Raw genomic sequence first — 23515 nt, forward strand, 5'->3', positions numbered from 1 at the left:
GGGTTGTTCTGTGCCTCGTTGCCAGGGTCTTTCGTTGTTGTGTTAACGGTTTCGTCCTGTGGACCTTTATGGTGAGGATTTTTGGTTTTTAGTCATTGGATATAGGGTGTAATAGGAGTCATCCGAGTCATAATTGAAGCAGTTTGGTGGCAGTTGTTTATCGGCAATGGTTTCCTCAAGTTCTGTTTTCACTTGCAGTTTTGATGGGAGTTGATGAGTTGCTTGCATTATGCATGGAGTTGAGGTTAGGTGCAAGTGATGGTTGTTAGGCAAGGTGCCGGATATTTCTTTTCTCTTATCTATGCTTGTCATAATGAATTCAATTTCGGTGATGTCCATCGATAATCTTGCTGCCTTGGTTGTGTCTTTGCAATTGGCATTTTCTAGTAGTTGTGCAGGTTTGAGTGAGTTGTGTGTTTGTAGCCAGGAGAGTTTGGCTAGTCTTGCTTTTTCTTTCTTTGTTGATATGGTTGTTGTGGATGATTGGCCTTGCAGTTTGCTGTTGAATCTAGGTTCATTTGATTGAGTTCTTCAGGCAGTAGGGTGTGGGGTTACTTTCTCAGGTGCATTGTTAGTAAGATCTTTTGTTATGGGATTGAGGTGTTGTTGTTGTGTATCAATGGCTTTAGGAGGGGTTGGATTTTCCAGTTCCACAATGGTTAGTAGACTTGCTTTTGAAGTATGTATGTTGCCTCTAGGGTGATTGACGGTGTCACTTTAGAGGTCACTGGTGTTCTCTGCATGTTTCCCATTGGCTGGGGCATTTTCAGTTGCTTGTGGATGTAGGTCTTCTTGGTCGCAAGTTTTGGAATCTGCTGTATTTTTTGGTTGCACAATAAGTTGTGTGCTTTGAGATGTGCACGTTGGCAGAGGGCTGGTTGATGCTATCATTCACATATTCAAGAGCACGGTCTGCTATTTTATCCATTGCTGGCAAAGTTTGCATTAGTCGTGGTTGAAAGGTGTTTTGCTGAGACAGATTGTTAGCCCTGTGAATTGGCGCTTGTTTGTTGTTTTGCTTGAGATTTCTTTCCTCAGGTTGCGAACGTTGTCTTGCAGATGGTGTTATTTGTTCTGGGTCTGATTGGCAGTATTCATTGGATTCTGTGTTAGTGTTGAGCATGTCTGCTGTGCTGTTGCTATCTTGGTAGTTTAGGAGAGCCAGCTCTGGCTTCTGTGGTAGATGATTTCCAGTTCTTTTTGGTTTAGTTGCTCTGAGAAGCGATTCTTCCATGGTTAATTGTGAAGAATCTAGGTCAGGAGTAGCAGCACTACTGAGTTTAGTTTGTAATCTTGTTTTTGGACCTCAGGTGATTGGCTCTTTAGTGGTGCGTTTTATGGACATTCTTGTTTAAGCTATTGTAAAAGTTTGTTTGTTTGCTTTTTGATTAGGTGGTTGTAATACCAGGTATTCGAAATGGTTGGCTCTTATTCTGGTTATGTCTGAATTCTTTTGTGGGATCGAGGTCCTAGGAGATTGGTATGTGCAAATTGACCGGAGGCACTTTTCTCTTGGTTGTTAGGTGCCCTCTATGGTTAGTTTGTAGTGAAGGGGCTTGAGTTGAGTTTGAAGTTCACTTCAACCGTTTGGAGGTGTGCTATCAGTTTTGTACCAATCCTTTTGGTGTCTTTATGGATGTTTTGGTCGTTGATTTTTTTCTTCTCGCCCATGTGGCTCGAGGGGTGTTGTTTGTTGCAGTCGCGCCGGCTGAATCCAAGGTACTAGCCCTTTCGGTCTCCGAACGGTTCTTGCAGGATGGGTAGGATCCAAGGATCACATCCTTTCAGTCTCCTGCCCAACAGTGTAGATTATGCTGAAGTGGTTTTTTGTAGTACCAGGATCCAAGGGTCAAGCCCTTTTGGTCTCCTAGTAAGGGGTGGAGTCTTATCGGAGTAGAATTCGTAATATCAGATCCAAGGGGCGAGCCCTTTCGTTCTCCTGTTTGTTCTATGTGTTCTCCTTTTCTTTTGGTCTTCTAGACGTGCCAGGGATGTTAAGGCAGGTGAGTTGTTAGTGCGAGGATACTGGCGGGCCCTTTTAGTCTCTTCAGAGATCTTCCGGTGCAGGAGTTGACAGAAGCTGTCTGATGGCATCTAGGGGGCAAGCCCGTTTGATCAGCCTTCCGGTGGTTTATGGTAACTCGCGTAGATTAGTTTTTACAAAACCAATCCTTGTGATTTATCCAATTCTGCTGATTTGTCAAGACAAGTTACTTCAGGGAGCACAATTATTTTTTATTTTTTTTATTTTTTTATTGCATGTAGGATCAATGGGTGCAAGAGTGCACACAGGTAGCAAAGTTTACACAAGGAAGGCGTCTCTCTGCCCCTTTGATTTTGTCTTTTGTGTATCCGGCGTTTCCGTGTGCCTGTATTAGTGTGGGGGCGGGGCGGCGCGCTGCCTGCCTCCCGATGGTCGTTTAGTGGTGCGAAGCGAGAAACACTGTTCTCGTGCCGGTGTGAGATGTGGCGTTGTCCCGCCCTTCTCAAGCGCACTGCAAGTGCACTGTCTGGGCCGGGCAGAGGCAGCAAGGGGCCGGCTGGGAATGCCTCGCGTCCGGTCGAGTTGATCGTGCCTCAGGATCCATGCTCCCTGTGCCGGTGTGAGCCGTAGCGCTGTCCCGCCCTTTGCAGGAGCGCTGCAAGCAAGCTGGCAGGTTGGTATGGCCAGGCAGAAGCAGCGAAGTGCCGGCTGGGCACACCTCGCGTCCGGGCACATCGTTTCAGTCAGACATACAACTGCTGTGGCCGGCGAACGGGGGTAAATTCTGGTTTTCTGCTTCTGTTATTAGACAGTTGCGGCTTTCAGCTTTTCTCAATGGATTTCGAAGAGATGGGATCTTGAGGGTGGATTTAGGCAGGCGGAAGGGGAAGCGGGAAGGGACTTTGGAGGCGTTCGATAGTAGGTAATGTCAGTGTGCAAGCAGGTTCTAGTGGGGTGCCACAGGGCCCTACGTTGAAGGCGCACCAAGGAAAATTGTGCGCAGTCCCACGGTGACAGTGGACTCCATGAAGAGGCCGCAGGTGGTGCCGTGGAGCCCGCAGAGCCCAAAGACCTTTGCGGTCTTCAGGGTATTTTGAGTGCGCTGGTAGTAACAATTGAAAGAGGACTAGGCCAGTCCACTCACTGAATAGAGTCTGCAGAGCTGCAAAAGGAGATCCTTCTCTGTCGCAGACCAATAGACTCTGCAGCCGACTCCGCGGCCCGCTCTGCGGTCTTCTGGGTATTTTAAGTGCGCTGGTAGTAACAATTGAAAGAGGACTAGGCCAGTCCACTCACTGAATAGAGTCTGCAGAGCTGCAAAAGGACATCCTTCTCTGTCGCAGACCAAAAGACTCTGCAGCCGACTCCGCGGCCCGCTCCGCGGTTTTCTGGGTATTTTCAGTGCGCTGGTAGTAACAATTGAAAGTGGACTAGGCCAGTCCACTCACTGAAGAGAGTCTGCAGAGCTGCAAAAGGAGATCCTTCTCTGTCGCAGACCAAAAGACTCTGCAGCCGACTCTCCGTCAAAACGTTATCTAACCCAGAACCCGAAAACATAAACACACACATCCACACAGTGCACGAGACCTTTTGTTCTATTCACAAAAAGGGTAAAAACTATATTTTGAAGAAAACAGTGATAATTGGAATGGTAGCAAGTACTTTTATTTTTGTCGAATTGATGAAAAGAGGAGATTATGTTCACAAAAACATTTTATAATGGCAATTCCCATCAGCGATCAATTAATCACAGTCTTTGTATTTTTCGCAGAAAATTATTTTTGCTCGACCTACATTGCAATACGTTAGTGAGAAAGACGGGAGGTTTCAGTTCGAAATGCAACACTTTCACATCTGCACGTTTTCATAGTCTATAGGCTGCCATGTTGCTCCTTGTTACTGCAGCAGCGAAAGGACAGATTGGTGTCTGGCGATCGTCCCAGATTATGGTTATTACCGATGCATTGTTCACTGTCCAATTTCTATTGAAGAAGGCGTCTACAGGAATCATCACCGCATGACAAGCACACATTGGTACTACTTAACTGTAAAATAGAGAATAACAAATATTTGTATTAACGTATTTAAGTACAAACTGTTTAATATAATGTACACACTAAATCAATATATCCACTATAATTCCAAGTTATAATTAACACGTACAATGTTGATTCTTTGCGTTTACTTGAACATTTGTCTGTTACATCATTAATCAGTTAGCATACAGCACACTTGCCATCCACACTTGCATAAATTTTAATTAAAACTTTGCTTGCATTGTGGATTGAATGTCCATTCTCTCTGTCACGGGAGACCAACCTCTTCAAAAGACAGATTTCAGTAATTGAAACCTAACTTTGTCATGTCTGCTTTCAATGTAGTGAATCTTATCAATTCTTTGTGATATTAGCAATATTGGGCCTCATTGCGACCCAGGCGGTAAGTTACCGCCTGGGTCGTACCTTTACCACCATGGCGTAAACTACGTTTACGCCATGGTGGTTGGCGGATTTACCGCCCCATTCCGAGGTTGGCGTGGCGGTAAGTCCCCATTAACCCATTTACCCTTCCCCATTCCCATTTTTGCCCCATAGGGCATAATGGGAGTGGGGAAGGCGTTAATTACGCCACCGTAAATTACGGTGGCGTAATTAACAACAAGGTCCCTTAGCGCCATGGATTTTAACACCTGCTAAAAGCAGGTGTTAAATCCTCCATGGCGCTAAGGGACCTCGGAATCAGGCGGTAAGGGTCGGCGCTGTTTACGCCGCCGTAAACCCCTTACCGCCTGGGTCGTAATGAGGCCCATTGTGTCCTTCAAGATGTTAGTGTAGTGGATTGAAGGCCAAATAACAATGGAACCCTTTATCGGGTGTTTACAGCGAGTTTAGTTTCTGAGGGTTTTGCACCTAAAAACATTTGTAATATTCATGTGAAGCTGTACGGTGAAACATTATGAATTATTTAAAGTATTCTGCATAGAAAAATATTTACTCCCATTCCAACGACAACAATGCGGCTGGTGACACAATATTTACAGATTCTTTCACAGATGCACCTAGTGCAGTTGCCGAATTGCTCCTGCACGGCAATAGGGCAATGGACTGATTTTTTTTAAAAAATAATACTGTGTGGTATTTTTCTGTGTGAAAGTGTGGAAAACTTTAATGACAAAAACAGAATTTACATCACTATAATTAACGCATGTCTATTGTGGGTATGGTTTTGAAAGGCTTATTTGACTTATGTGTACATCTATTACAGTAATCATCTTCAACGATAACAGGTTTTATTTCCATGCAAATGGGAAAAAGCACCAACAAACAACTCTGCTTTTGTGGGACGTTTGTGCATCATCGGCATGTGCAGTACATTGTCATTGTCACTGGTGATGTCATTGCATACAGCAGAAACCCGCGGTTCAGGTTGGAAAGATCATACACATAGGTCACCTGCTCCATAGGCGATGCCAGGCCATTGTTCTGTGCCTCATCCGTCCATCTTCGTACATGTGGGTGATGTGGTAGCTGTCAAAGCTCAACCAATCATGTAACAATTGTGACACTTATTAAGAAAACACATCTATCGCTTTGTGCTAGGGCACCTGCCACTAAGCAGAGAGAGGGTCGGGGGGGAAAACCGAGATCACACTAACTCAAACACATTTCACTCGCTCCCAGACAGGCCGGCATTCCTCCAAGGTCTCCCACACTAGCTTTGGGCTATAATTTCATCCCACCCTCCACCTAGCAGCACAAAACATGTGACCTAGGAGTGAAGGCAGAAGAGTCCTGCTTTCTGATCTTTTGATTGATCGTAAGTCCAGCAGATTCTATGGTCAGGGGTTATCTGGTACACTGGAATTCAGGGATCCTGGAGCCAAAGCAGTTGGGGGATATAATGTAGTATTAGGGCTGTTAGTGGTTGGAGGCCTGTGCCCTCCTTATCATGGGATCACACTGTTCACAGACACCCAGCCCTCCTCCTGTGGCTTTGCAGGGCACATTCTTCCCAGGAATCAAAGGATGGGATGCAACCTATTCCTGCGCCCATGTTCGTGGCCTAGGCCTGGGGTGCTGTCTGCCTTTCTGCGTTTAAGCTGCAGGCTACAATATGGCTGCTAATATCTAAGATGTCTGCTATTCATGCATGCATGCTACATCTACAAAATGCACAATAATATTTTTATGTGAATACCGATAAGGGCACCTCACTCCCCCCATGTCTCTCAAATTACTGATAATGGCCTCTGCCTTATTCTAAAGGGTTAAGGAATGTGGGAAAAATATGTCTCCTTCCCAACATTATATGTGGTGGTACTACTATTTATTTATTTGGCATTTGTAAAACACGTTTACTGCTTGAATATTGTTCAGAAGAGCCACAAGTCAAGAAGGCAAGGGAGCAAGGGAACAATCAGGACAATGCAGGAAAATGACATAAATAAAAAAATACAACAACAGTCCTGCTAGTCCTTGTGATTTTTGGAACGTGCACGTGCAGAGAGGGAGGGAAATTAAAAGGGGAGTGAAAATTGCTAGGGAACTACCAGTGGGGAGACAACAGGTAAGTGGCAGGTCTGTGACAGCCATGGGAGGGGGTGCCAGCAGCCAGAACAGTAAGTGAAAACCGGACCTGATACAGCTACACAGGCAGGAGAGGGCCCAAAGGCAAGTGCAGGGGTGTCGGATACTGGAGGTGATCGGCAGAAGCCCACAAGCTGGTAGGTCTCCTAAGGTACCTGGCCGCCAATCTCAGTGACTGAGGGGAGTTAGCATGTAAGGGAGAGAGGGAAGGAAGAGGAGAAGAGGAGACTCTTGAGAAGCTTGCGGTACTTGAGGAGAGCTAGTTGAAAATGGAGAGGGAGAGGGAGGATGTTTCAAAGGATGGAGACAGTCGAGGAAAGAGATCTGATACCAGATCTCTGCTTGGAGAAGCATTCGACCAGCAGAGAGTTGGTGCCGGAGGATCAAAGGGTTCTACAAGGAGAGTACTTAGTAAGAGCGAGTTGATACTTTCAGCAACTGTAATGCAGTGGAGAGATTTTAGGGCTGCAGAGATACAGTCACTGTACTTGAGGCCAAGGATAAGTCGCACAGCCCTATTCTGGACTAGTTGGTGGGGGTGTACAGAGGAATAGGGTAGATTAAGGCTGGTGCAGCCTTGAGAGGACACATAGCTATAGAGAGATTGACCATCTGGGGGAAGGTGAGGAAAGGGAGAATCCCTCTAAGGAGATGAAGTTGAAAGTGAGCCTTCTTGGCAAGGTCCAAGATGTGGAGTGAATGAAAGAGAAGTGTTGAACAACACCCCAAGATTTCTGGCTTCAGAGGAAGGAGGGGGAGAATAACCCATTCAGAGTGGCCTGAGCACAGGGGGGATTCAGGAAACTGGAGTCCGGATAGGAATGATCTCAGTCTTGCTAGCATTGATACAGAGATCATTAGAGGTGCACCATTACTGGATCTTGTTGTATTTGGACATGCAAGCACAATTAGGAGTAGTACAGGGGATGGGGTTGGAAGGAGGAGCAGAGTAGTGGACCAGTGCTGGAGGTGGACCTGTGAAGGAAGTGCTAATTGGAGCCAAGGAAGAGACCCTCAGGCTAAGTGCAAGTATAGGTGACTCAATAAAGGTGGTATGTAGAGCCACCAAGCAAGGGCCCACAGGGCAGTGCAGTGGGGGGTGGAGGGGTGCTTGAATATACTGGGAAGAAGGGACTGCAATCATGTAAAATTCCCTAGGGTGAAGCCATCGGTCAAATGGCAGTGTGGTGATTAGCTGGGATGGTAAAAAGAGAATGAGGTGGTAAACAGCAGATTTGTGACCAGTGTCTGGAATTTAATGATCTCCTGCTCAAGTCTGAGGGTGGCAGGGTGGCAAGGAGGCTATTCCAAAGGGAGGCACCGGCCGAGGAGAGAGACCTGCACCACACTCTGTGCAACAATGTGCAATTAATTTCAAACACTGTGTAAACGGTTAAAACAGGCTTTATGTTAAAAAAAAGAAGAGAAACACATATCATTTGAATCATGAAGTCAACCATTCAACAAGTTCAAGTTTGGGAGAGCAAACCTCTGGGAACAAAATCAGGAGCTATTCTATGCATTTGATTGGTAGCACATTCAATGTCAGATCTTTTACAAATATGAAATGCATCGGTTGGAAGATTGACTTTGCCACCGACTGTTTGCTTCTTTGAGTAAACTCCTTGTTGTAACAGAGATTGCCTAATGTTCCAGCAGTTTTTGATTGTTGCCTGCCAATGTTCTCATTATGAGCAAGTACAGCCAGTCTATTTCTGGTCTACATACCGTCTATTGAAAAATGCAGCCTTTTAGGCCTGTACTTTAGGCGCATATAATGGAACACCTCCAGGTCTCCAGTGTTGCAGAATTTGGTGAATCCTCTCATGCCTCTTGAAAGTGTTTTGTTGTACACAATCTTCTCGAGTGCTGTGTGAGGAGGGGAGTCTTGCACCAACCACCTTTTCGTACGCTCGTGCTCCTCACTCAATGGTCCACATGCACCTTCGTGGATATGTTTGGTTTCTACCCAAGAGTGTTTGTTTGAACAATGGTGCAACAATGAATGCCATTTTTTGAGCAGCATGTCTACAGATCCATCACAGGTTTTTGAGCTCAACCAAAAATGAATGCTGATAATTTGTGACCAACTTAAATGCCTTGGCTATTGCCATGTGCCTCTCAGTGGCTGTTAGGCCTCTTTGCATTCCTTTGGACTGCAGAAGTTCAATGGATTTAATGAACCCATATTTTTCCATTGCAACTGTACATTCAGACACTTGCATAACGAATGAACTCACTATTATTTTGGTTTTCATGTCTTGGAATTGGTAACTGCAGTATGTAGCTGAGAAACCAGGACTGTCACACTGTTCATCACCCACGAAGCTGAGCCTTTTTCCATGTAAAGCATTGTCCAAAGATATCTCTTTCTGTGTTCATGCCTGGCAAATCAACAGGTACACGAATTTCTTCTGATAGCTATAGTATTGTTTTTGTAAGGAGCTCAAGTCCCACAAATGTACAGAAACTTGACATTTTGCTGAACATTGATCCGCTAAACAGCAAAGCAGATGAACAGAAGTCAATTTCCAGCAGGCACTTTTCCAAGTATAGGTTGCACAGACCATGCAAATGTGTTATGGTTGTGTACACCGCTGCCCCTGATCTTTAGGTGTGTGCCTTTAACTACCCGAGTAAAGTTCACCAATAGCTCCCCACAACCCTCCTATGTCATTTTTGATCACGTTATAATTTTCATAATCTCAATCAGGCAACAGTCGAATACAATATATTTTGGCTCCTGTAACAGCAAGTCGTCCTGCAGTTTGGTGGTTTGCGATTCCACGGTGGTGGATAAGTCCTCAACACCTGGAAGAGTGAAGTCCATATCAAGAGCAAATTTGTCAACCGCTTGCGCAGTTGCTTGATTTCTTTTCAGTTTGTGACGTTTCTGGATTTTCCTAATGTATTAGGGACAGAGTGAACATATTCTCATTCTTAGATTGTATTTTTTTAGCAGGTGTGGATTGTGTGAGCCGTTCTGCAAGCAATTCCGATAAATTGTCTGTTATTTCTGTATCTTCATGGGGATATTTTTTGCTGTAGCAATGATCCACGGTTACTTTACATGGGTCACTGGTGACATTCCATTGAAACTCCAGACACTGGACATCTGCATCACGACTCAAAATTTTTATTGGACCATGCTGAACTCCAAAAAGTAGCTGCTCCCAATAGACTGGTTTGGCAAGCCACTTCATTAGTTTGTGGTATTGTCTGCATCTTCATGATCCCCTTCTTCGTAAGTCTCTGATGGATGAAAAGAAACATGCTTAATTTTTGTACACATACATTATATAGTAATAACACCCTCAAAATCTAAATTCAACACAATTCTTCATATTGTGTTAGATTCAAAACACTTCTTTATTTACCCTCTTTCTATATTTTCCTTGGAAAATTCGATTCTGATGTGCCAACCACAAGACAAAGCTGAAAAACAACAATTTGTAATGTTATCAAGCACAATCAATGAAATTGAGTCTTGTAGTTTACAAGGTGGCCTTGGAGTTGCTTCTTGTCTCTGGGAATATAAGGGAGTGTGAGCACGTTCTTATCAAGGTTCAGGCTTGCATGTCCACATTTATTTCCATGTTAGATTCACGTGATCAGAGACTGTGAATCCGTCCATTTTATAGCATTTAATGGTCTTGAATGAAGAAACTTGGCTCTCATGGTGCTCTCCCTTTGCAACTTAACAAGGGACAATTTTGCTTCTCACGTTTTACTGTTCTTTAAGAACTGATAACCAGTTTTGGCTGCACTTAGCCTTCAACACAAAGCCAAGCAGTCTTCCTTTGGTCCATCTTCGAGCTTCGGTTTATTCTTTGCTAAAACACACGCACGCAGCTATCAATTCTCCTTTCTCCACGGGTTGAGTTTACTAAAATTATAGCATCCAATGTCCAGATTCTACATATATATATATATATATATATATATATATATTTATTTTTCACTACGTATACCCATCCTTATGATTACTTAATTTACTTGCGTTACAGCATCTGTACAGTTATAAAATTACTTGCATTTTCTTCAGTACTTCTTCACACGAGCAATCTTGATTCCGCACATGAAGGTCTTCTTGATTCTTTACTTCGTCATCAGATTCTATAAGGTCTATGCCTTCTCTTCTTTCGTCAACCTTCTCAGTGCATCACGCTCATCTCTTGTGACGTCACCAGCCTCTTTTGTTCACAAAATCACACTTCTACGGGGCTCTCTCTCGGGAGAACATCATCTCTTCCGGGATTCGACTTGTAGGGTTTCCGCAGTGGGTACCTAATTTCAAAGGCTTTTCACTGGTCTAGGTGCTATTACTGGTGTTGCGCATGTCGCAATTTCCGGTTTCCTACATATAGACAGAATAGGGGCGGGACTTCCTGCAGAGGCATTTGGCTGCTCCTTTACAACCCCAGTGCAAAACTATGACCAACACCAGCAAAAATGTGGAAGTGCTGCCAGCCCTGACTGTAGCACAAATCGTTCAATTGTACCAATGCTAAATTCATGCAATAAAAGTAGCCTGGCATGCAAACATCTAATAACACTATGGCCCTCATTACGACCCTGGCGGAGAGGGGTTTACGCCAGCGTAATGCATGGCGTACCTCTCCGCCAGATTAGGACTTTCCGTAGCGCCATGGTGATTTTTTACGCCCGGATTTTCCGGGCGGAAAAATCCATGGCGCTACGGGTCCCCTCGTTAATTACGCCACCGTATTCTACGGTGGCGTAATTAACGCCTTTCCCACTCCCATTATACCCTATGGGGCAAAAATGGGAATGGGGAAGGGTAAATGGGGATTGGGGACTTACCGCCCCGCCAAGGTCGGAATGGGGCGGTAAGTCCGCCAACCCCCATGGCGGAGTTGGCAGCTCTGCGCCATGGTCCATGGTGCAAATTGCACCATGGACCTCCTACAGGGTCGTAATGAGGGCCTATGTATTCCCAGGTGGTCTTGATCTGTCATGTCCTACCATATGTTATGTGAGGATATGTATCGGCCTTTATAAAGTGCAAACCTCTTCGATAAGCAATGGAGCGATGTACAAGGTTTAAGCATTTTAGTAAATATTGGTCATGGTTATGTGTCAGAGACAGGCTGGCTGGTGGCCTACAGTTTAAAGGGATAGCTGAGGAAGTGTATGACCTGTAGGGTCTTCAGTTCTTTCATGATCTGTAAAATAAAATGGCTGAATCCATGTCCATGTCTGTTCTGATCTTGTACCACAAAGCAGACACATAACATGAGGCTTGTTGCCCAGTCTTTTCCATATGGCATTTTTTAAATTCTAGCCTCACAAAAGTGAGGGTTCTGGAAAGGCAAAAACCCTGAAGATTAATAGATTTCTAAACAAGGTAAGATGACGCTTGATTTGATATTGTCTTGAATGAAATATAGACACATTTTAATATGATCGAAGCTGGTATTGGCAGACGGTGTAGCTCCCTGATCGTGGGCAAGATATGATCAAAGTTCCTGATGCCAGCGATCAATCTTGTTGCAGCGTATTGTACAGCTTTGAGCGGCGCAAGATTTGGACACCTGACTGGAATGCGTTTCCCCCGTCTCGGGGAGACAGTACTAAATATTGGACAGTGTTCACGTAGTTAGGGGTGGTACAAAGGGTTTTATCCCGTGCAATAGCAGTGGTATAAAAACCTGGCTGTATAGTTTTTTCAGGATGTGTTGCTTGAGTGGCAGTTTCAGTCGGTGATGAAAGCCAAGGATCTGGCACATGGTGCAGGAAGTCAATGCTTAGATATCCGTTTGTTTAGTTGGTTTACTGAGAAGCACAACTGGTTAAGTGCTAGACAGCATTTTAGACATGTTATGTCTTCAATGAGGCATATCTTAAGCTATGGCTGTTAATTGTTAGTTAGTTGGTGCACATATATGCCGGGAAGTAGAGCTCCTAGTAGTTCCATGTATAATTTCGAACATAGCAGACAACAGGGTTGACCCATGAGGGACTCTTCACTTGGCTGTACAGAGAAACTATCTGATCCAACTTATCTGAAGCAGCTTGTGTTGTCTGAAAAGTAGCAGGCAAACTAGACAGGAGGAACAATGATCTTTGGATCACAAAAGAACGTACAACAGATAAGAAATCAGATTTGACGGGAAGCAGTGGGGTGATTTTGAGGGACATTCCGACCAGGTTGTGGAGGGGAGTAAATGGAACAGTCACAGGGGACAACAAAAAAGTGGACATACATAGATTAAGGACAACCAACATTGGACATGTTTAAGTCAGGTAGGTGGTACGGCCAGCTATGCTCGGGACGTGACCATGATGAGTGAAGCGCTAGAATGGAGGCAGAGGAAGTGAGACACAGATACAGGTTAGAGGTGATGGAAAAAGGTTAGCTGGCAGGCAGATGAGAGGTACGTTATCATCATCGGAGGGTTGCGGTTTCAGTACTGCACCGTATTCTGGAACCAGAGGAATAGTTTTGCTGAAGGCTGGTATATTTGTTCATGCAATTAGGGTGATCCAATCTTTTGAGTGATCTTCCTGGGTATGGGGAGGTTTGTGATCGGGCTGTCGTTTGCAAAGTCGCCTGGATCCAGAATTGCTGTTTAATGAGGCAGGTGTACTAACCCTGTTTTGAGTGATGAGGGGAAGGTAAATTGTGAGGGTAGCACATTGAAAATCAAGAGGAGGAGGCGCACTTGGGCCTAGATGGATTTGATGATTGCAGCGGGAGGTGGGCATCATCCTCATAATGATGGGTTTTAGGGATGATAGGTGGTAGAAGTGTACCAAACAAAGTAGTGGAACTGTGGTCTCGGCATCAGAGAGGGTAGGCAAAAGCATAGTGCAACATGTGACAAGGTGTTGCGGTCGGGTCATTGCAATAGTCTAAGTGACTAGTAACTAAGGCGCCTATTACAACTTTACACTTGCACAGGGATATGAATGGACAAATCCTCTGTATAGAATGGTGAATATGATCGTACAAAGTAGAGGAATGGTAAACAGAAAAAAGTAAAAGTAGTGGAACACCGATCCTGACCATCCCCGCTCACTTCAATCACTGATGAGAGGATGTTAGTAGTAGTAGATATTAAATCAAAGCTTATACCAATAAAAAGAATAGTTTCAAGTAACTGAGCAATATTGCTTGTTGAGCAATATTGCTCAGTTACTTGAAACTATTCTTTTTATTGGTATAAGCTTTGATTTAATATCTACTACTACTAACATCCTCTCATCAGTGATTGAAGTGAGCGGGGATGGTCAGGATCGGTGTTCCACTACTTTTACTTTTTTCTGTTTACCATTCCTCTACTTTGTACGATCATATTCACCATTCTATACAGAGGATTTGTCCATTCATATAATATATATTGGGAAGGCATTCCATAGAAAACTGCCTTTCACTTTAAGTGTTTTGACTCCCATAGGTACTTTTGGAACCTATGTTCCTTTAGCCTTGGGAGGATAGCTCAGGAAGCAAGACGACACGGAGCAACACAGGTTCGATCCCATCTGTGCTTAGAAACCTCTGGGTATTAAGCGCGTTATAAATAACATATCATATCTTGCTTCCCTGATGGAACCCATGGAGCAGCCAGGTTGGTGATATTTAATCAGATCGGTTTGGTATTGTCCCACCATATCACTGAGCACCATTCAAATGTGCGACGGGGCTTGACTTTGAATGTGTTTCTCCATGGAAGGCTGATCCTGGGAAACACGCGTGGCAGTAATTCTTTGCTTATGCCCAAACAAACAGCCACTGGCTTAACCAGAATGGTACAAGGACCGTTTTCTTTACAGAGGACACACCCTTTGGATGATCAATAGAGGGTAATGGACAGTTTTAGTGACTGACTCACCTGGGGTGAAAATGACATTTGGCTGTCAAAGATGACCCTTAGATTTCTAATGAAATCCACATGGACTTGGGGGCCAGCTGAGAAGGGCAGTCAACGTGTAGGGGGTCCCCTGGTGGATAATCCAGGAGCAGGACCTCAGTCTTATCAGCACTAAGGTGCAAGCAGTTCGCCTGCATCCAGTTGTACTGTCCCAAGAGATGTACTCCCTGCCTCTGCATCTCTGCAATCATGCATGGTGTGTGTCATCTTTCTTAAGGTGGTACTTGTACAGTGTGCGCTCCCAATGTAGAAAAAAACTGATGACAAATATTTTCTTTTTTATGATTCGACTCCAGTTTGTCATGTAATGCTGTATTTATTTTCCATACAATCTTAACATATTGCATCTGATGAATTGCTCATCTTTCTTCCCATGTATTGATTTCATACAATCAAAGGCAATACATGTATCTTATGCATTCCTTGTCTCTCATTGTCTCCTATGCATTCCTTGTCTCTCGTTATTCCCAACACGTGTTTCCCCACAGTGTCGTCTGTGGTTCATCAGGAGAGATTCTATAGAAAAAGAAAGAAAGAGGAAAAGGAACCTATTTAATAGAAGAACAATGTATGTTCGACCTACAGAAAACAGTTTTCTCAGTGGAATAAAAGGGAAAGTAAAGTAGAGTTTGATAAAACGGACTCACTCACCCTATATTCCAAGAAGTCCTCTAAATGGTACTGGAGGATATTCGTCCTGATGTATCTCAATCTCAGTTTTATGTTGATATAAATAGAGTTCCCTCTTGCAGCAAGTCTGTGAAAGAAAACCAGAGGGTCCAGATAAGTTTGAAGCCCTCTATTATGGATAGGCATGGGTCTTACTTGGGTTGCTATCTGTTCTCTTATACCCAAATGCCTCCCATATACTTGCATTGACAACATCTATTAGGATCTACTTCTTGTTAGTACAGGCATATTCCTCTTTTCCCCTTTAGGGGATGGCAAAAAGGCAATCTTTACAATATTAGCAATGCAGTCTCTTTAGACAGAACCTAAAAGTTACAGAAATTTCAAAGTTATTACCTCTTAATTTGTCTCTCTGTTGCTAGGTCCGATTGCCTCGTAGCCCACGCCAGGATCCGCATTGGGTTATGATCATTTCCGCTTCCGTATTTATAATCCGCAGAAGTCCGCGTTATGACGTCATCGCGTATCTAGACGCGATGACGTATCACGTTATGAAACATGCAGCGGCCATTTTGAGGTCTAAATTTGGCCGCTGAATAATCTTAAGTAGATAAGCCATCACAAAAAATGACTGCAGTGACACGTGGCTTTAGTAGATAAGCCATTGCAAAGATTACTGTGGTGACACATGCCTTTTGGCGGTTATTTGTGTCTAGGCTCATAGTGAAATACTATTATGTTGTTTATGTTGTGCTACAAACCTAAGTCATGAAAGTGATCTAAATGCAAGAAGAGTTGTAGAACATTTCTGAAATGGTGTAATGTGTATGCATGTGGGAAGAGACTTTAAAAAAAGTAACCAAGAGGGAAAAGAAAACAAGGGGGAGAGAGAAAGAAAGAAAGAAAGAAAGAAATAAAGAAAGAGAGAGAGAGAGAGAGAGAGAGAGAAAGAAAGAAAGAAAGAAAGAAAGAAAGAAAGAAAGAAAGAAAGAAAGAAAGAAAGAAAGAAAGAAAGAAAGAAAGAAAGAAAGAAAGAAAGAAAGAAACAAAGCAGGGGAAATAAGAATGCAAAAAATATCCATACCATGCACAAAATATACATATAACATATACATACAATATATGACTATGTTTGCTACATGAGCTGTTTTACATCATATTCTAAAGCCAATAGGCCATCTCATGTTCCATGTTTAGACCTGATTGGCATGTTTCTAGAGAATAAATCCATTTAGCTTATCTTCTACGTAATAAAAGTTCTCGATTTCCACCTCTTTCAGGTGGATCAACTTTTTATAAGCCTAAGAATTTGATGTCTTTAATGTGCAACAGCTGGTGTTCTTGACTGAAATGTGTGGCCAGAGGGTATCTTACATCTCCATTCTTTATGGCTCTCAGATGTTCTAGGAGACGAATCTTCATTGTCCTTATGGTGCTTCCTACATATTTTTCGCTGCAGATACAAATTATGGCATAAATAACACATTTTCTGTTACAATTAGTGTATTGTTTAATCTCCTGTGTTCTCAAATTTGGTAGACTTATATGTTTTACTACATTGAGTACTTGTGCACAAATTATGCAATTGCCACATTTGTCTGTTCCTGCTGGTGCCGACACTTTCAGAAATGTGCTTAAATTATTGGTTTTGACTCCTTTCAGATGACTTGGGCTTAATTTCTGTTTTAGAGTAGGTGCTTTCCGAAATACCATCATAGGTTTATCTTCTATGTGTTTGTTGAGGGTTTCGTCTGTTTGTAGAATGTTCCAATGTTTCCTCAAAAGATTTTTCAAGGTGTATAATTCACTACTGTAGGTTGTAATGAAGTTAACTTTTGTATGTTTGTTGGTTGCTTTCTGTTTGTTGGTCAATAAGCTATTCCTGGGTATTTTCTCTGCTCTTCTTATTGCTTGATCTAAATCGTCTGCTCGATAGCCTCTTTGGATGAACTTCTCCTCAAGATCCAGTATATGTGTTTGGAATTTCTCTTCTGTACTGCAGTTACGTTTTACTCTTAATATTTCCCCATAGGGGATGTTCTTGATGATGTGTTTAACATGGTTACTTTCTGCATGTAACACATTGTTGACCGCCGTAGGTTTGGTATAGAGGTTTGTTAATATCTTTTCTCCATCTGTGTAAAGTTTTAAGTCCAAATAATCGCTATAGATCCGGAGCTGTCAATAGTACGTGACCTTGTCAGGTTCAAGGCAGATGTGTTCCAGCCTTCTGTTCTCTCGCTTGATCGAGGTGTTTGAGGTTGGTAGTAAACCATCTACCAGCTTACTATCTTTGGAATGTTTGAGGGGCCTCTTTGGGTTCAGCACATGCAGAGTTTGTGAAATCCATGTGTGAAGGCTGTAGATTTGTTCATCTGTTTGACACACCCATGAAACTTGATAACCCCAAAGTCTCATTATTCAACCTTGCCAGAAAGATTGGCCTTGCCCCTAGGTTCCTTGTTGGATATTCCAAGTGCCCTACCAATTTCAGATTTTCAGTAAACTCTCTATTTGACTTTCCAGTACGCTCCAAGTTTGAAATTGGCTGTAAGCTTGAAGGTCACAGTCAGCTCCTTGTGTGCCCGCTACTCACAGTAAACTCTCAGTTTGATGTTTCCAGTGAACTCCCGGTATTACCCAAATTGTTCGAACACAATTGTTCGAATTACCTAATTGACCGAAAGTCGAGGGTCCGAATTGACCTTTGCACAATTGACCATATATATATATATATATCAATTGTGGTCAATTGTGCAAAGGTCAATTCGGACCCTCGACTTTCGGTCAATTAGATAATTCGAGCAATTATATATATATATATATATATATATATATATATATATAATGGGGGGTTGCGGGGGTTTCCCCTCGCATATATGTAACAATTGACCTTCACAATTCGGTCAATTGTGCAAAGGTCAATCGTAATTCGAACAATTGTAGTTCGAACAATTCGTATACAACCGAACTCCCAGTATGGCATCCTCAGCAGGTTCGACATTCTCAGTAAGCTTTGAGTTTGAGATTCCTAATAAGCTCCCCGTTTGACATTGGAGCAGGCTCCCAGTTTGCAATTCCCAAGAAAACTGACTTTCCCAGTATGCTGCCTGTTTAAAATGTCAATTACGCTCCTGGTGAGACATTCCCAATGAGAGTGTACGCCACAGTCATCTCTCAGTTTGACCTTCTTAGTAAGCATGACATTCCCAGAAATCTCCTATTTCGACTTCCTAATAAGCGTTTTTATACAACCATAGGGACACCGGTACTCAACTAGGAACTTGGGAACCAAACAGAATGTACACAAAATGGTTCTGTTTGGAAGCATTCATTTATAACCTATGCTTATGACCCTAAAATAATGACATCATGTCGGTGCAGTCGGAGCCTAACCATAAACAAAGGACATCAACCATTTATTGTAACCAAAATGTTTTGATTCCACAAACATATCAAAACGAAAAAGCTGTTTTCTTGATTATTACGTAAAGAAAGATTGTTTAAAACCAGCCACCGTGTACTATTGCAAACAATACTATAGCACCATTAATTAAAATCAATAACAACAGTGTGCAAAAATAATAAGAGAACATTGCTGGTTACAAAATGGTCTTTTCAGTAAAAACTATGTGGTTACTGTTGTTAACTGACTGAATTAGTCCAAATTGTGTTGTGGTGGATGTGTTTAATAACTACATTTATGCATTGTAACAGCCAATGATCTGCCTATTTTTTGCTATTCAAATAAAGTTAAGGTGTGTACGAAGAATTATGAAGCCTCTTGTGTGTGCTTCTGATGTAGGTGAGTTTTTGGTGAGTTGTGAATACATTTGGCAGTCACATAGTAAGATATGCTTTATTATTACCCGGCATGGGTGTGTCCACAGGATACACGTAACGTGATTGGCTCGTTTCTGAGCCATACCATGGTGTAATCCTGTGGATGCACCTACGTCCCTGCGTTTGTTCCCGGTGGGGGGGCGTGGCAGCCTTAGCCAATGAAGAGGCTCGAAATGGGGCAATTCCCGCTCCGAGCCTCCCAATGGCTTGAGGCTGCCTTCGTCCCCCGCCGGGTACTCAGGTACGTTTTTTTTCCCTCCACTCCCTCACCTCCAAAATATCCCCTCCCCTACCTCCCAACCCCACTTACCTTTTATTTTTTCTTCTTTTGTCAGGAGCAAACGCGCTGGGAACACTTCTGTTCCCAGCGCGTCCGCTCGTATGGCCGCCAACGGGCCGGGGTACTAATACCGCCCACAGTAATGCCCCTGGGATTTGTTACTACAGCACCAATGCATTACCGGGGCGGTATTGGCCCGCCGTCTCGTGTCTTATTGCCACAATAAAGCATTTGTAAACGTCATTGAACAACGAAGTAATGTTGTTCATACAGGTTTACTAACTGAGATGAACCCCATATGGTCAGATCCCATTGATGGAGAGAAGCTTGAAATGTTAAAATACAACCGGTTGCACATGTGTTACTTTCCTAAGGAAGGCAGGTCATTGATTGTTGAAATGCCAAACCGTACTTATTAAACAGACTCTCAAGTCTCCTAATTCTCTATATACTAATAAAGACAAAGGAGTTGATATTTAATGTCTATGCAACAGTGGCAAAGAAAAGTATTCCTGTTTGCCAAATGGTATCCTCTTAATCTGTTGCAATACCTCATTGAGTAATCAAATCGTTTTCTCATGTTTGTGATACAAAAGTGTGCACATAAATACAAAGTGGCTCTCCAATTCAAAGACAGTCCTTCATTAGGCGATCACTTTTGTGACAGTCATTGAATATCCCATTTCAGGGCAGGTGGCTTTGTGTCTTTGAAAACATTTGATGACTCTTCAAATCACTAGTACAGCCAACACATGTTTCGCCCTGCTAGGCTTTCTCAAGGCTGTAGTGATCCTGTAATTCTCTTTATACCTCCAACTAAATAGTTAACTACATAATAGTCTCTGAATATTGACAGAGATACTGCCTGTTTCATTGAAGTGATTTAATTAGAAGAAAAATAATACCAAACAACTGAAAATATTAAAAAGAAAAATGCAAAAAAGAAAACTGCAAAAGAAGGGAGTTTAAGAGGGAAGAGGGGGAGAACAAATATACAATTAGAATGCATGGCTTGTTAATAGAACAATATCAAAGTTTGTTGTTAATAAATTTGTCGTAAAATTAGAAAATAAAGAGAACTCTATAGAATTCTGACTGTAAGTCTCATTATTTGTTGGTTTCCTTCATTGATGTTGCATTATGTGTTATCCTAGTCTTAACGTCTGTGGTTTGATACCACAAAACCCATGACAGAATCAGAACTTCGTAGGTCTCTGATGGATGAAAAGAAACATGGTTAATTTTTTTTGTACACATACATTATATAGGAATCACACCCTCAAAATGTAAATTCAACACAATTCTTCACATTGAGCTAGATTCAAAACAATGCTTTACTTACCCTTTTTTCTGTATTTGCCTGGAACAATCGATTCTGATGTGCCAACCACAAGACCGTGCTGAAAAACAACATTTTGCAATGGTATCAACCACATTCAATGAACTTGAGTGTTGTAGTTTACAAGGTGACCTTGTAATTGCTTCTCTTCTCTGGGAATGTAAGGGAGTGTGAGCGCATCCTTATCATGGTTCAGGCTTGAATGCCCACATTTATTTCCATCTTAGACTGATTCGGCCCATTTCAAAGCATTTAATTGTCTTAAATGAAGAAACTTGACTCTCATGGTGTTCTCTCTTTGCAACTTAACAAGGGACGATTTTGCTTCTCACGTTTTACTGTTCTTCAAGAACTGATAATCAGTTTTGGCTGCTCTTAGCCTTTGACACCAAGCCAAGCAATCTTCCTTTGGTCCATCTTCGAGCTTCCGTTTATTCTTGCTGTGACACACACACACAGCTATCAATCCTCCTTTCTCCACGGGTTGAGCTTACTAGAATTATAGCATCCAATGTCCAGATTCGACACATATATTTATATATATATATATATATATATATATATATATATTGGTTCTTCATATGTATAGCTAACGTGTAGGAAGTCTTGAATTGTTATCTAGTTATTACATGTTTAACATTACTCAAAACTCTGATAAGGTAGCATTCGTTATTGTACTTTCCAAAATTACAAGATTATAAATATTGTACTTCTATAATGCATGCTGCAGCCATTACCTATGTTTATATATGATTAGGTTCCTGTATTAACAATACTCAAATACAATGTTGTTTAGATGAGTACATTCTTTAATACATTAAGTAGTTCAGGATAGTTCTCCCGATCACCCCTGACATCTTGTTACCAACATTATAAACACAAACCCTTGTAGGGACTTTTCATCAAAATTAATTTCACATGTGATGTCATCAGTGATGTCATCAATGACATTTGTGATGTCATCTGTGATGTCCTGGGTGTTAGTCATAGCTGTGCACAGTGGCGGTGCACGTTAGGGTTGCTTAGCTAACCATAACTCACGAATTTCTGAGGTTTTTTGGTTTTACTTGTAACCATAACGTCCCTTTAACAAAGTTTTTTCATTGAATTTCATAGGTTTTTATCAGTGCAACCTAACCATAATGTCCCTTTAACAAAGTTTTTTCACTGAATTTCATGGGTTTTTATCACTGCATGCTATTTTCCTACAACTACAGCTATCATACTTACCCCAATATAGCAATATCTATGTCCAATTTACAATGTTTTGCCTTAAAACTCTGCCATTTCCCACCATCTAGCATCATTTTTAACTCTTATTTAGACATTTTTCAACTTTCTCCACTGTTTTTGCATCTGTCGACGTCCACAAATGTCTGATATCATCACAGACCTTCCAGACAGTACCACGTGACCATGCGCTCGCACGGAGCATGATGACCTGTCTGCGAAGGCGTCCGCTCTTCGCGATCGGATCCATACTTCGAAGACTGTATGAAACTGCATTTTTCGACTGATCTAGGAACTTTCAAGCTCAAAATCTACCCTTGCACAGTTCCTACACCTACACTTACTCATTATCCATTAACAATCTAGTGCAAAGCCCATACTTGGAAGAATATTAGTAAAAGTGCTATTTCTCTTAAAAATGACATCCGCTATTGCCCTCCCTCCTCCTAAAATGGCCACCATGGAAAGAGAAGGTGGTGCTCCGTATAGAGCTCCTCTTCCCTTTCTATGGCAGACTGCAGAACCCTATGACCATATTACCACAAACACATTTTTATCCCTTTCAAATCTATCCTACTTTCGAATAACCTTGTCCACTTTAACACAATTTTTCGTCTGCAACAGGGGATAACAGCCCAGCAGCCCACGTTATCGGCCCAAGCGAAGTGTGTCTGTGTACGCCCTGATGTATGCGGGCTTCAACGTGTTATGAATAAATAAATAAAGAGGACACCGGACCATTATGTTCCATTGCAGCCCCTGCAATGGGGGATAAAGGTCATTAGCAACCATGGTTCCTAAAGCGGGAAGCCAGGGTGCTAAAAAATAGATTTTTCTACCTATAGCTGGACGCCTCTGTCGTCCAGCTTTAGGAATGAAGGATATTCCTTCCTACAACGGGACACCTGTGGTGTCCCGCTGTCGGAAGGACAATCCTTTTCCAAGATGGCCACCATGGAAAGAGAAGGCGGGGCTCTGTACAGAGCCCCTCTTCCATTTCTATGGCAGCCTGCAGAACCCTATGACCATATTACCACAAGCACATTTTATTCCCTTTCAAACCTATCCTACTTTAGAATAACTTTACCACACAGCCGGTCCCAGGTGGACATGGCTACTTTAGCACCATTTTTCGTCCCTCGCTGTCTTGGCCAGTAGTTAGATTGTCCGCATCATGACCTTATGCCATGACCCAGACAATCTGGCTACTGCCCACGGACACAGACTATATCTCAGTCACCAAAGGTATATGACTATTTTTTGTACCTATATTATGACACTTGTCAAAAATGTAAAACACAGGCACATTTGCAAAACCATGCTTTAATGTCCTTGCCAATGCTCCTTACACGAGTTTGCTTGAAATCCGCCCATGTTTTTTCTCTTTCAAAAGTGTCAAAATGTGTGTACATACAATAGTCATATAACTTAGCCCCCATTTGACAAAATCTATTCAGTGTTTACACAAACATTGAAGGTTGGGTCTATAATCTTTCTCAAACATTTTGTCCACATTCGTCAAATGTGAACAAAGTTATAAGCCATCTAAAAATGTTGAGAGCCCCCCTCTAATTTCACCCCCTCTTGAGAACATCCCACCAAACTTTAGAAAACCATTTATATCTAGGGAGGCTTTGTCGGAAGCGGCTGTTTGGAAAGTGGCTGTGTGTTCAGTGAGCATACTACCCACAGTGCGGCTTGACAGGCCTTTTTTTCGCAGCTCGATAA

This window comes from Ambystoma mexicanum, chromosome 4q (assembly GCF_040938575.1).
Source record: "Ambystoma mexicanum isolate Mex_15411 chromosome 4q, UKY_AmexF1_1, whole genome shotgun sequence".
NCBI classification, from domain to species: Eukaryota; Metazoa; Chordata; class Amphibia; order Caudata; family Ambystomatidae; genus Ambystoma; species Ambystoma mexicanum.